Here is a 13604-nt window from a genome sequence, read left to right as displayed (position 1 = left end):
ATCGTGAGACTTTACGAATTGTCCTGAGGGAGAGGAAGGCTGAGGATACAACGGCAGAAACTTGAGAGTGTAGGGAGAGTTGATTATTAATTTTAAATCCAAGAGTTTTGACAGAAGGGACAGGAATGGGTGAGGAGCCTAAGGAAGAGGGCCAAAAGGAAGAGGACCAGGGACTGGCGCAACCACCTGTCAACACCAATTCCGTTTTATCGGGATTGAGTTTCAGGTGGTTGAAGTTCATCCAGTCCTGGATAAAAGTCATGATGAACTGAAAATTGGATATTGACTCGGGGGAGGAAGAAAGGGAAAAGATGAGCTGGAGATCGTCTGCGTAATTGTACACAGAGACCTCCAGCTGCTGTAAAGCAAAAATGAGGGGGGCAATGTAAAGATTAAATAAAAGGGGAGACAAAGAGGATCCTTGGGGGACCCCGCACTGGATGGGCCGAAAATCAGCTGAGTAATCACCCAGACGAACCGCCTGAGCCCGACCACTCAAGAAGGAGGATAGCCATAACAAGGCCGTCCCTCCGATTCCCGCCGCCTCGACACGTGAGAGTAAGATGGTATGGTCCACCGTGTCGAAAGCGGCGGAAAGATCCAAAAGGACCAGGGCCTGTGGTTGATTAGTATCCATTCCCTGTCGTAGGTCATCCAAGACGGATATAATTACAGACTCAGTTGAATGAGCTGGGCGGAAACCGGCCTGTCTCGGAGCCAAGACACTATTTCTTTCCACAAACTCACTCAAGGTTTTGACTACATGACGTTCCAGTACCTTTGCCAAGAAAGGTAGAAGGGAGATGGGGCGGTAGTTGGCTGGATCCGAGGGGTCCGCCCCAGGTTTTTTTAAGATCGGAACGATCACTGCCGATTTGAGTACAGGAGTAACAAAACCCTGGGACAGCGAGCTGTTAAGAAACGTAAGGGGCGGTGAGGGGCAGTGAGAGTAGATCTGCTTCAGAATGTGAGCAGGGCAGGGGTCCAACGGGGATCCAGATTTAACCTGCGGAAGAATTGAGAAGAGTGAATCATTCGTGAGGGGAGGAATTGAATCAAGACGTGCTGTAGATGGAGGACAGCAAGGGTCAGAGAAGGCCGGGGAAGGGGGGGGGGGATCTTAGCTTTAATTTTACTAATTTTTTCGAGGAAGAAGGAGTTGAGGGAATCGCATAGTGGTTGTGATGGGGAAGGTTTGAGTGAAGCTCTATCGGAATAAGCGAGATCTTGAACGATGGAGAATATTTCTCTTGGCCGGTTCTCCGCAAGCTGGATTTTGGATGAAAAGTAGGTTTTTTTGGTTTCCAGTATGGATTTCTTATATTGTACTAGAAGGGCAGTGTAGCGGGTTTTAACAACAGGACAGTAGTTCCGCCTCCACTGGCGTTCCGCTTGGCGGAGATTAAGTTTTTGGGTCTTCAGATCGTCAGAAAACCATCGGTTAGCATCTTTAGGGCGTTTAGACGAGATGCGCTTTAGAGGAGCGATGGTATCACAGCCAGCCTGCAGCCAGCTGCTGATGGCTTCAGCTTGTCCAGAAGAGGCCAGCCCGGTAAGGTCGGGGCTGGAAGAAAGGAGGATGGTGGATAAAGCCTCGACATCAACGCGGTTCCATGATCGCGCCCAGATGTTTCTGGCAGGAGTGGACTTGGGTAAAGAGAGGAGGGATAAAGAAAAAGTGATCAGAGAATGATCTGACCAAAGACACGGGGAAATAGAAAGTGAGGTGACCGGGCACTCACGGTGCCAGATTTGGTCAAGGATGTGTCCCCACCTATGCAGCGCAACATCCTCCGGGTGTCTTCTGGAAGCTCAGGATGCAGGAAACTGCACTCCCCAATCCTGGTGCTGATCTCAGAGCATTAGAGCAGTGCCAGGATTAGATAGAGCAGGCTCTCTCAGCGCTCCTAGGAGCACTGGAACCCTGCGCTTTCTGTAACCCAGCTAAGACAGCTAGGATAGAAAAGTTTAAAATGTTGCTGTCTGGCTGGCCGTCCCAAGATAGCCAGTCAAAGAGACACACACATTTTTAGGCGAACAGCTCCTAGCTGCTGCCACTCGGCCGTGCTGGCCCCGCCCTGTCCTGACACCTAGCTCGGGACGGGTTGCTGAAAACTAAAATGGTAATAAATAAACTTTATTACAATTTTATTTTTCAGCTCTGGGGCTTGTGGGGCAACGCTCCTCCGCTCAAATGGAGGAACCGCCCCTGCAGGGAATTTATTAGGTAATGCAAGAATTTGCCTCAGATGAAGTCAGAAATCTTCGTGATGAAGGACAATGTTCCCTGACTACATGGACAAAGGGTTTCATTTCACACACCCCTAATCTAATTAAAACAGAAATGTACGGTTCCTTCACCTTTCATTTATATTTTTGCTTGTCTTCGATATTGTTTTTAATATTCATCTTGAATTGCCAAGGGTCTCCGGCAACCTAGCCATGCGCAGGAACTATGCACATTCCTTATTTCACCCCTCTAGGCACACACAAACAGGAAGATACAATGTATTCTATGAACAGTATAAAAAACCAGACTCCAGTAAATGTTGTGGGTGCTTAAATGCATACACACTGATAGCCACTGAATTTATGATGTTGGGAAAACCACCAGTGGAATTCACAGAAATGAACACTGGAAACTATTTACAAATTGTGATGGATGGTGAGAACCGGTTAGTATATTCTTTAGCTTGTAGCTAGCTCCACAGTATTAGCGTTACAAGACATAGGTTAGTGACTCGCATGATGGGGCTGTAGCCTCTGCTACGGTGTCTCGCAGCAGTCATCTGTGGCCACAGTGAAAGGTGCAGGATGAGCCGCAGTGTGGGCTGTGTGGTATAGGCTAAGCCCCACCAATCAGGGCATCATGGGAATCAGAATTCTAGAGGAAGTCTGGTTTGGAGCCTGGTGGAGTCAGGCAGGAGCCATGTCAGAGGAGCACGTCATAAACATGGGTGGAACTTGGATTCTTACGCAAATGTATTTTTCCTATCCAAAAGGTCTGCTAATACATCCTGGCAGTTCCTTTCTGATTCCTGTAAGTATACAAGGTCCCGTGTATCTGTAGACGATGCTTCTGGATACTTTAAGTGGCTTTTGCCCCATTGCTAGATTTTTGGCCCTTTGATTTCTGCCACCTTTTATGTGCTTTTCCAGAATCTTAATGAACTCTGGGCCAATCTCTGTTGTTGGCAACTCCCGATGGGCGTTTGTCCCATGTACAGTAGCCACGTATCTAGCCCCTTCAAGGTGTTGTATTCACTGCACTCTTATCCTTTGTTATACCTTTCTTAGGAGGTTGTTATGTCCTTTGTTCCCCTCCTTATTGCTGATTTCATTACAGGACACAGCAGCTTTGTGTTATTCTAACAATATCAGGCAGAGTGGCTGAGAAAGGCGCTTCTCTCTCTTCTGCTGCAAGCAAACAGCACGAAAGCAGCAGCCACAGCATCCAGTTCTTGAAGGTTATCAGGTGGGTCCACATGGGGTACCTCAACAACAGCAGTCTGGTCTGAAAAGAGCAAATCAACATTATCAGCCAGCTAACCCCTTTTATCCTTGTAGCCCCCCTCCCTCGTGACCGTCCTTCTCGTAGTGTGTCCTGCCCACCTTCACTGATAAACTCTAGAGAAATTTGGATTCGGACCATGGTATGTCATCAGTGGCCTGACCGTACTACCTCAAGGTCTTGCAAAGTGTTGACGCTGTACCTGGTTTTATTCTCTTTGATTTGCTCCGGTGCATCCTTGATACATGGGCTTCCTCGGTGATACATGCAAGTAGCAGGAGTTCCCCAGGTAAAGGAGCCTCCACTTGTTTGTTAGATCCCAAGGAAAACTCTCACAGTTGTACAAAAGTGCTGCAATGTGTTGCCACAGTGCAGATGTGGATGACTGATACGCGTACATGCAGTAAAACAGAGGTGAAGTTCAATGGCTGGCCCTTTCAAACTCTTATACCAGAAGAATCTTGGAGCTCACCTTCAATTGAGTAGTACAAGAATAGCAGTGTGACTATCATCTGGCATAAATATTGATTACAACATATTGCCTCATTTTATATATTATTAGAAATTGTACACTTACCGGACGATATTTTTGTTAATGATATATAGAACACAATATATTTGAGTGGAACCTTCGGGTGGCACTGTTGGGCATTAAGGCACTAATGTAATTTTGGCGATCCCTGCAGATGGCGCCAATAGGTAAAACAGAGCTAGCAAAAATGATCATACTAACCGCTTGCTTTATTACTTTGCTAATCTCCCAGTAATTACATCTCGCTCATTCTTTAGAGACCTCGATTCACTGCTGGGCGATCTTGTCTGGGGCATGGGTCGACGCAGAGTGGTGCTTAGCAATCTGCAACTCCCGATGGACGGGGGTGGGATGGGCGCCTCATCATTCGAAGCGTATTATTTGAGTTACAATGGCTGTCGCACTGCACAGCCGTAAGGCACGTCACAGAGACCTGTGGCGTGGATGGTACCCTGCACTCTCCGGCAATTCACCGCCTCCTTCTTCCAAAAATAGCGCACCCCCCATCACCACCGCCAACAGGTGGCAGTGGCTCAGGCTTGCATGCCTCGAATATAGAATACATTGTATGTGCCTGACAACCCCAGTATATGCTTCTGCATTGCCCCTAGCTAGGACTTTCACCTGAAATGGCCTAGCCCCCTGGACGGGACACTCAGTCCTCACATCTGGGGACCTGTTTCTAGATGGACGGCTCCTCACATTTGACTATGGTCTGCCCCCAGGGCAATTCCTCATCTACCGTAAACTCACTCGTACCTTATGGAAAACAACGGAATTAGAACCGTTAACACATACTGTGCTGCAAGCAATCCTCGTGAAGGGTCCTGGCTGTCACCTTATCACCTGGCTGTATAAAGCTATCCGTGAGCTGAAGATACACCCCCTAGATAACCTACAGCACAAATGGGGGAAGGAGTTTGGGCGAGCACTGCACGATAAGGAGTAGGAGACTACCCTCATGTTACCATAAAGAGTATCCAATAACTCGCGTTTCAAACACCTGCAACTCTTCATGTTACACCACACCTACTTCACCCCAGCCCAAATTAATCGCTTCTTCCCGCAAACAAATGCCCATTGCCCGCACTGTCAGGCTCCAGACACTGACCTAGACCACATGATATGGTCCTGCCCAGCTCAACTCTACTTCTGGAAAAAAGTGCAAGACACATAGCGACAATGATATCCACACATGGGAGGCATGTTCACTCGGCATCTTCAGGTTGCACAGATCCCATAAGGTGCGCACTTGCTTTGCTTCCTTGGTGCTTCTCCTCACCAAGCACACTCTAACCCTGCACTGGCGCTCCTCAGCGACCCCACCTGGTATGGGCCTTCCACAAGTGGGGTGGGGTGGGGTGCGGTGGAGGAAGACGCCCTTCACTAGGAGGAGGTCCAGGGTCTCCACAAACAAGCCATCTCCGCGCACTGGGCCACCCTTCTCTCACAGTTTTTGCTTAATACTAGAAATGATAACCTGCCCCCACAGTGGCTGCCGCGTATCAAGCATGCCAGGCAGCACCTGCTGTTCCCCCTCTCCTCTTCGCTCATCTACAACATGGTATACTACTCCATTCCAACTGTCTAGATCAGCCCTCCCGCCCAATGCATTAGCGTTCCATGCCGTTTCTTTGCAAGATACCATTACACCCCTATCCTTTTCCCTTCCCCCCACTTTTCAATGTTATATATATCCTCCCTCTTGTTGTGTACACTTGACAATCTCTCCCGCAAGTATGAAAACATGAGTCAGGAACCGTATGATCCTTGCTGTACTCACGAGACAAATTTCTTAGCTTTATTCCTTCTGTCATATGAGCAATGCTCTCACTGAATTCAATTGTCGACTGTAACTGTACTTTATGTGTTTGTTTATTTAAAAGTCCAATAAAGATTTTTTTGAAATGATATATGGAACACAATATTTATATCAGCCAATATTTTTGACTATGATATTCTGACATGCTATCCTTTCAGTGGCATCTTGCCTTTTGAGTCACAGGTAAAATGGTTGATAAAGGCTGCACACACACTCTAAAATCTGTCTGCTCCAAGAAATTGAGTTCTTATTCAAGTGGGGTGATTGCACGGATGCATGTTATCATGCAACATATATGAATGTCTCAGAGACAAGCTGCAATTCATTCAAAGTAGGGCTATTAGAATTATTTTTGGCTCTAAGAAATTGAATCAATTGGCAAAATAGCAAAAGGAATTTGGTTACCTTTGTGTTGAGAATTTGCTTGAATTTATGGTACTTTTACTAAGGCAGAAGTTGATAATAGCTTCATTCACAGGTAATCCATTGGGAATGATTTCTTTCCATGCTACCCCCAGACTGTTGCAGTCTAACAATGACTTTATGTTTATTTTCAATAGATATTCAGGGTCCAGCTTGTGTTAAAGACCATAGTATCATATTCTGGAATGGTCTTTCAAAGTAATTGCTGGACATTTTGTTTGATTCAGGGTTCAAAATCATCCTTGATGACTTATCATTTTTAAATGTATCTTGATAGCATTGAAGAAGTGGGCCGTGTGGTTTACTGATTTTCTGATTTGGTTATGGGATGTTGCAACTTCAGCACTCTTAGTTATTTTAAATGTATTTGTTTAGGCATGTTTTTTGGACGTTATTGTACTTACTGTTTATTTCCTATTTGTGCTGCTTGTTGGTACACTGAACTTGTCTCTGGTTGCTATGTTGTGGTATTTGACCTTGTACCAGTCTTGTGCTCTTTCAGGCTACTGGTGTTGGTAGTCAAGGCAGACCCTATAGATGTTGCTTGACATATACTTATGTAACTGTGACCCCTTGCGAATAAGGTCTTAAGTACATATGGGTTGCAGGTTGTTCTTGCAGGCCGTAAGAAGGAACATGGCAGCAAACTCTAACTTGTTTTTTTTGTTATAGTACAGGATCACACCTATGCAGTTTTCACATATGCTGATAGCACAATGACTTGGTGGTGGGAGTTGACTCTCAATCATCAGTATTTGGCCTCTGGGGATTTTGAGTGCCCCAGTAACAGACAGGCCCTAAAAGCAATCCTTAATGCCTGGCCATTATGTTCACAGAAGAGACAGGGCTTGAATTTAAAACGGATGTATGATGCTACATTGCAAGTGTTAAGATTGCATACCTTTGCATCGGCGTCTTTACATTGCATGCCCATTCACAACGCACGCTTTCACCACGTGTTATAATGGATGTTCCCCATTTAAAACAATAGTGAGCAATGTGAAATTCCAGGTTCTTGTGAGGGCGCCATTTTTTAGTGTTCTTCTGGAATTATTCGATGCCATGTTGGTAAAGTAGTAACATTTCCAAATAATTGTTGTCCGAACTCTCCAAGCTATGTGTCTACTTTACGGGCACAGAGCTCCAAACACGACTCTCTAAATGCACACCAAGCCACCCACATCTTACATGTGGTCCATGTCCTGGTGTCTGAAGGTAGAGTTGGTGAGGGTGGGAGATTGAGTTGTGCACAATGTTGTGGTTTAGTCTTTTATTTTCAACTGGCGTGCAAAGCTTCTGTTTGTTAGTATTTGCAGTAATATAGCCTCATTAATATTCATGAGGTAGTACTCCCTCTGAGAATCCTTGCAAATGTCTGCCTACAAGGGTCAGCAGACCTACCTCCATCTTTGCATTCCCTAATTGTCTGCAGCAATTGCTTACTAAAGGAACTGTGGTGGCAATACCCGAAAAGTGGCACATCACAAAATTGACACGGGGATCAAGCATGGGTCTATGGGGCTATTGTCTCTACCGATGGCTGCAGCTGCCACTCACGCTACCTTACAAATAGTTACTGAGTGATCAGAAAAGTCTGCAACCTTTCAGTCCTTTGTGACTGCAAAAAGAAATCCAGCACATAGATACATAGAATCAAAGTTGATCAAAAACGCGAATTTAGCACCATTTTATCATGTGACTAGCAAAGATTTGCAATGTTCACATTGCGAATTGCAAATAGCAAATACATTTTTGACCCGCAAATAGCACTCTGCATAGATTGCAAAACGAGAATTTTGCAGTCACAAAGCCAGACAATCTGCAAAAGGCCTTTGCTTGCATCGTGCTCAAGAGCTGATTCTGTATAATAAACAACTGGTCGTTTATGATATAATTTTGTGTTCAACATGTACTACAGGGAATGGAATGCTATTTTCTAAACAAAGAGGGGCTTAACACATTCTGTGAGGGAAACTGCTTTATAAATTAAATGCTCTTTTCACTGAATATATGTGACAATTAGAACATATTCCTTATGAAGTGTGATGGGTCCAAGATTATATGTCTTTCTGTTTTGCCCTCTCTGTGGCTGTAGGACCCCACATGACTACCTCACCTTGAGATAACAATTCATATAATGGAGCCTGTCTATCATATTGAAGCACCGCGTAAAGGAATTAATCTGCAGTGCACATTTACCGATCATAATGCATAATCATTTGTGCTGTTCGGTGGAATTATTTTCTGGTTACCAGGCTGCTGTAAATATCTGCAGCACTGTTGATGAATCGTAAAGTAGAATTACTTATCTTCAAAATTTATGGGAACAAACTCCAGCTGATAATTTGTGGTCTAGCGAGACAGCAAAAGTGCTTTTCTGTCTTTCTTATTTACATGATAATACAGAAATTGCCACAGGAGTTAGGAGGAGACTGATACAAAAGACTATTAAGGTGAAAAAGACAGCAATGCGCAAGTACAGACATATACGATGTAGATATGCAAGATGGATGGAAACATCACTCACAGAAAAAGTTGCTGTTTAGCCAAAGAATGACGGAGGACATAAACTCATGTACAATTTTACTTCTATGAAAACTCTCTGACACATCTTCCCCTACCCAGGTTTTTCAGACATGGTCCAAGCCACCATCTCTCTTGTGCTGTCTAAACTTGTTGACGCCAATGTCCTCCACCAGGGATCATCCTTATAAGCTATGAAAAGACTACTCATACATGTAAAGTCACAAATCCTCGTCTCCCCTGCCTACACATGTATACCTTTCTATGTAGTTATGTTTCTATATGTTTATTACTTTACTCCTTTTGTTGAAAAAAACTTTCAACTCTCTAATGTCTCATTCTGTACCTCTTTCAATATATCCTGTACCGCCACTCTTCCAAACCTAATTGTACTTCTATGATTTCCCTAATATCCCTTTGTAGCCTCTCCCTCCTATATTCCTGCTTTGACTCACCCCAAACCTCATCTCTTCCCTCCTCTATCCCTCCTTTGACTCATACCAAACTCATGTTACCACTATTATTTCCCTAATAACCCTTTCTAGACTCTTCCCTACTCTATCCCTCCTTTGACTCATCCCAAACCTAATTTTACCATTGATAAAATAACACTTTCTAGACTGTTTCCTTCTTTATCCTATTCAATCCAACCAACAGACGAACATATCCACCGCTCAAATTAACAACTTTTATTTCCTTTACCTAATCCACCACTAATCCACTTTGGGTCTTAGAGTAGGGTACTACTTGCCGAAAAGTGTTTTAAAGTCTCATCAGGTGTAGAAAGCCCTATATAACTACAATAACATTTTCAAAAGAAAACATTTTTATCATCTGGTGACGCATGAAGACTGCCATCTTAGAGGATGGAGACAGCTTTGCTACAAGAAAAGAGGCCCATGGCCGATATGCTCAGATATAAAGAAAAAAGAAGTCACAATTAAACATACAAACCATCAATCTCTCTACACACAAACAAGCTGAAACACAGCTACACTTGGACAAACACAAAAAATTACAGTTTGTTCTAATCTGAACACATAACCGAGACAGATGCTGGCATACTTTTTGATACAGACACTCTAATTGCTTATTGTGGGAAAGTGGGTTAATAGTAGTGGTAAATATGAATCTACCACTGGCAATAAGGCCACTAACACAGTCTAGGGCTCAGTACAGGCATCAATAAATTATTGCCATGCTCAACCCTGAGTAGCTTGGCTGTGAGCAAGCAGGCTTAGTTTAGGTGACAGGTATGTAAAGAATTTAAAAACACAAATTCAGTAAATAATTAAGACACCAGGCACAATAAAAATACAACACCAATTTATAAAAATAGTAAATATGTTTATCTTTAAAATGACAGCAAAATGACCAAAGTAGAATAAAGGGAACCATAGATATTAATTTGTAAAGAATAAACACTTTCTAGCACTTAGTCACCTTAAGGAGTTTTTTTCCCAAAGTTGCTCCAAACTTTTCCAAACTTCTGGAACTTCTTCCTGAAGTTCCCCTTGAGGATCCAAAGGGTCCAAAACACAATCCAAGGGTCTGGAAGCACCAAGATGGTCCTGGAAAGTTAGGACCATAATTCCCACAATGCCCCTGACCAAAACCCTTGTAAATGCACTGGATGAACTCCAGCAGGGGACTCTTGGTGAAGTTGATGCAGGGGAGCTCTGTTAATCTGTAGCTTGCAGTGAGTCCACTCTTTATTCCTCTTGAAGCAAGGTGCATCTAAAGGGCTGTAGTTCCAGATAATGCAGTAGGCATAGTCAGTCAGAATGCAGGGCCTGATGTTGTAAATCAAGTTTCTAGCATGGAAATCCTTCTTCTTCTCTCTGCACCTCTCCTATATATTATTCAGTGGTCTCTAGGGTTAAGCAGGAGAGCACTCCTTTCCAATGAAGTGCAGGGCAACAGCCCAGAGCATGACCACTTCCTCCAAAGTGTGGCATAATCGTCTCCCAGAAAGCACTATTCTTCCAAAATTCAGTATTGTCTGAACTTGCAGCAGAGGAGCAAAAACTAGTCAAACCAACCTCCAGTATGGCTCATTTCTATAGCTCTCCAATTCCTGCCTTAAGCCTGCCATCTGGCTGGATCAGGGGAGCTAGTGGGTAGATGGGTGTTGCATTCCCTGCCTGTCGTGCCACCCGTTGAAGCTCCAAGGTTTATGACCCGTCCGACCGCTCTGGCATTTCTGTGTAGCAGAGCTCTCTTCCAAGAGATAGCCTTTCACTGGGTGAGACACTTATCACTTCATCAAAGCAGCCTGGCTAATCTTCTTAACTCTGACCAACCAGGAGAGACCACAGGAAGGCAAAATGTTAGCTTACAGACAAGAACGTCTTATAACTTCTTTTCTGTATACTTTAGGATAAATTCAACAATAGCATACTGTTGGAGTTCTCAATACTGTTCTAAGTCCTTGAATGATATTTTTGTGAATTCCTAGTGATAGTTATTCATTAATAAACTATTGCCATGTTAACCTGTGTGGCTAGGGATCTACAATGGGGAAAATGAAAAATGCAATTTCTCCAACAGTAGGGCATATAAAACATCTTTTATAAGGACTATGCGTATAGCTACATGACCCCCCTACCCCTGGGACACCTAGGGGAAACTTTAAGGGTCCTGAAAAAGCAAAAATAGTTTGGATCCTAACTCTACAGTGCTCCTAGCAGAACAGTCGTTTTTGGGAACTGCTTCACTACAATGGGGAAAGTGAAATGTGCAATTTCTCTATCCCCAGAGCATATAAAACCTCTTTTATAAGGTCCGTCCTTTTAAGTACATGACGCACCACACCTGGGACACCTAGGGGAGACCCTGGGGGTACCTAATATGCCACAATATTGTAGTTGATCACATTTTAAGTGCCCCAACCACCAAATGCAAGTTTGGCCACAATTTACATTTAAAAGGAGTGCTACAACACAGGGCTGATTTTAAAAGTTAATCAGGCTCTCAGCAGTGTTTACATACAAATGTAGAAAGGATACTTCCCTCTAAACTTCCATGCCCTATTTTAAACTAGGGACTTAAAATAGTTTTAATCCCCCTACCCTGTTATGTACTAGGAACTTATAATACAGGTCATGCCAATCATTGGGATACCCTTACACAGAGTGTACCATAATGTATGTGTGTGTTTTCAACATAGCACTGGCCCTGCCCAGAGCAGAGCCCAGGACACTTTCAGAGTCAGAAAACCAACATCCATGGGTCTGAAATGGGGCAAAAAGTGGGGGAGGGGAACAGGTCCTGATTTCCAACACTTACATATCAAGGTTTGTAAATACCTTCACCGGATGCGGGTATTAAGCCTAAGGCCATTTTGCACAGGAAGGGTGAGACACTTGAACCAAGTACCTCCTTCATGCACAGGATCAAATTACAGGAATGTGGCATCAAATATGATGAGGCCCCATGTGGCGCAGTGCAGTTGTTCTTAATCTGTAGTCTGGGGACGCTTGGGGGTCCGCAATGCCTATGAAGAATTCCGCAACTACTTAGAAAAGTACACAATATTAACAGATTATTAAAGTGAATATAAACAAAGAAGTAAAAGTGGAAATTGCAAAACATTCTGTAAATATAAAGGAATTTGAAATCGCAGGCTAAAATGTAAGTTGGCGCAGATTGATTTTTGAAAGCAGTGCAAGCGCATCAGACACAATGTAGTGGGCAGGATTGGCGTCCTATTAATAGTTTTGAAAAAACTTTTTTTAGATTTATTTATACTGTTTTTTATATTTGCGAATTAAATAAAATATTTCCTCATTTGTGTATTAGTTTGAAGAATGTTTCTTTCCATATTTTTGGATATTGTTTTTCGGTTAAAATTATCGGAAGGCAAGGGTCCTATTAACAGTTTTGAAAAAACTTTTTTTAGATTTATTTATACTGTTTTTTATATTTGTGAATTAAATAAACTATTTCCTCATTTGTGTATTTGTTTGAAGAATGTTTCATTCCATATGGGGAGGCTGTGAGGGGCAAGGTTGTTGAGCTGGTTCCATGAGGCCACCAGGTACATACCATTATATGGGAAAATCAGAGAAGCAAAGGGGGACAACAGAGGATGGCATTCATTAGACCTCCAAGAAGTTTTGCTCTGTGGACAGAAAGAAAAGAGGGAACCAATGGAAAGTGGAGATGCAAGAACACCAAGGCATGGTTACATTGAATAAAAGAAAGGGAAAGGGGTGACAAGTTTTTCCTTTAGCCAAGGCTTTGGGCCCTAGCCATCCGGTCAGCCTACGACAGTACCGGCTTGGCAACTAGAGTGTATTTTGGCACCCATAAAGATCTAGTGGTTGATGTAGAGGTAAGAATTTTGTGTGGGGATCAAGCAGTGTATGTAGGAAGGTGGAATCTGACTGCATGGTTGCCCCCACTTTTTTCCTGGTGTTTTGCTGGTTTTCAAATAATTTTTGCTGGGATCCTGCTATTCAGCCTATCTACTTCCCCCTTAAATTGATTGCATGTACTTTAGGTACACTCCAGATTGGATTCTGAAGCACCCTTATAAGTCCTTAGTATTTGGTGTTCCAGGGCATAGGTACCACAGAAGCCTACCAGGGGCTGCAGCATGTATTATGCCACCCCTGGGAAGCCATTCAAAATGACAGAACAGGTCTGCTACAGCAGCCTGTGTAAGGTGGTGTATGCACCCCTTACTGAGATATAGGTTACCTATATCTCTCCATATCACTGCACATGTAAACCTAGAATATGATCCACAGGGCCCAAAATGAAATATTGTAGCAACACATGAGTGTATA

General features: G+C 43.5%; 1 protein-coding gene and 1 non-coding gene across 2 annotated transcripts in view; both read right to left on the bottom strand.

Moving 5' to 3' along the window:
- The window catches only part of CCDC148 (coiled-coil domain containing 148), an 871149-nt gene that overhangs the window by 341066 nt on the left and 516479 nt on the right, over positions 1-13604 (bottom strand). The window lies entirely within an intron of this gene.
- Positions 9580-9653, bottom strand: LOC146861279 (small nucleolar RNA SNORD36). The gene has a single exon (XR_014979327.1). It is a non-coding gene; the product is annotated as a small nucleolar RNA SNORD36 (small nucleolar RNA).

This window comes from Triturus cristatus, chromosome 3_1, assembly GCF_964204655.1.
Source record: "Triturus cristatus chromosome 3_1, aTriCri1.1, whole genome shotgun sequence".
NCBI lineage: Eukaryota > Metazoa > Chordata > Amphibia > Caudata > Salamandridae > Triturus > Triturus cristatus.
Note: the sequence above shows the minus strand (reverse complement) of the source record. Positions and strands in the feature narration are given on the sequence as shown.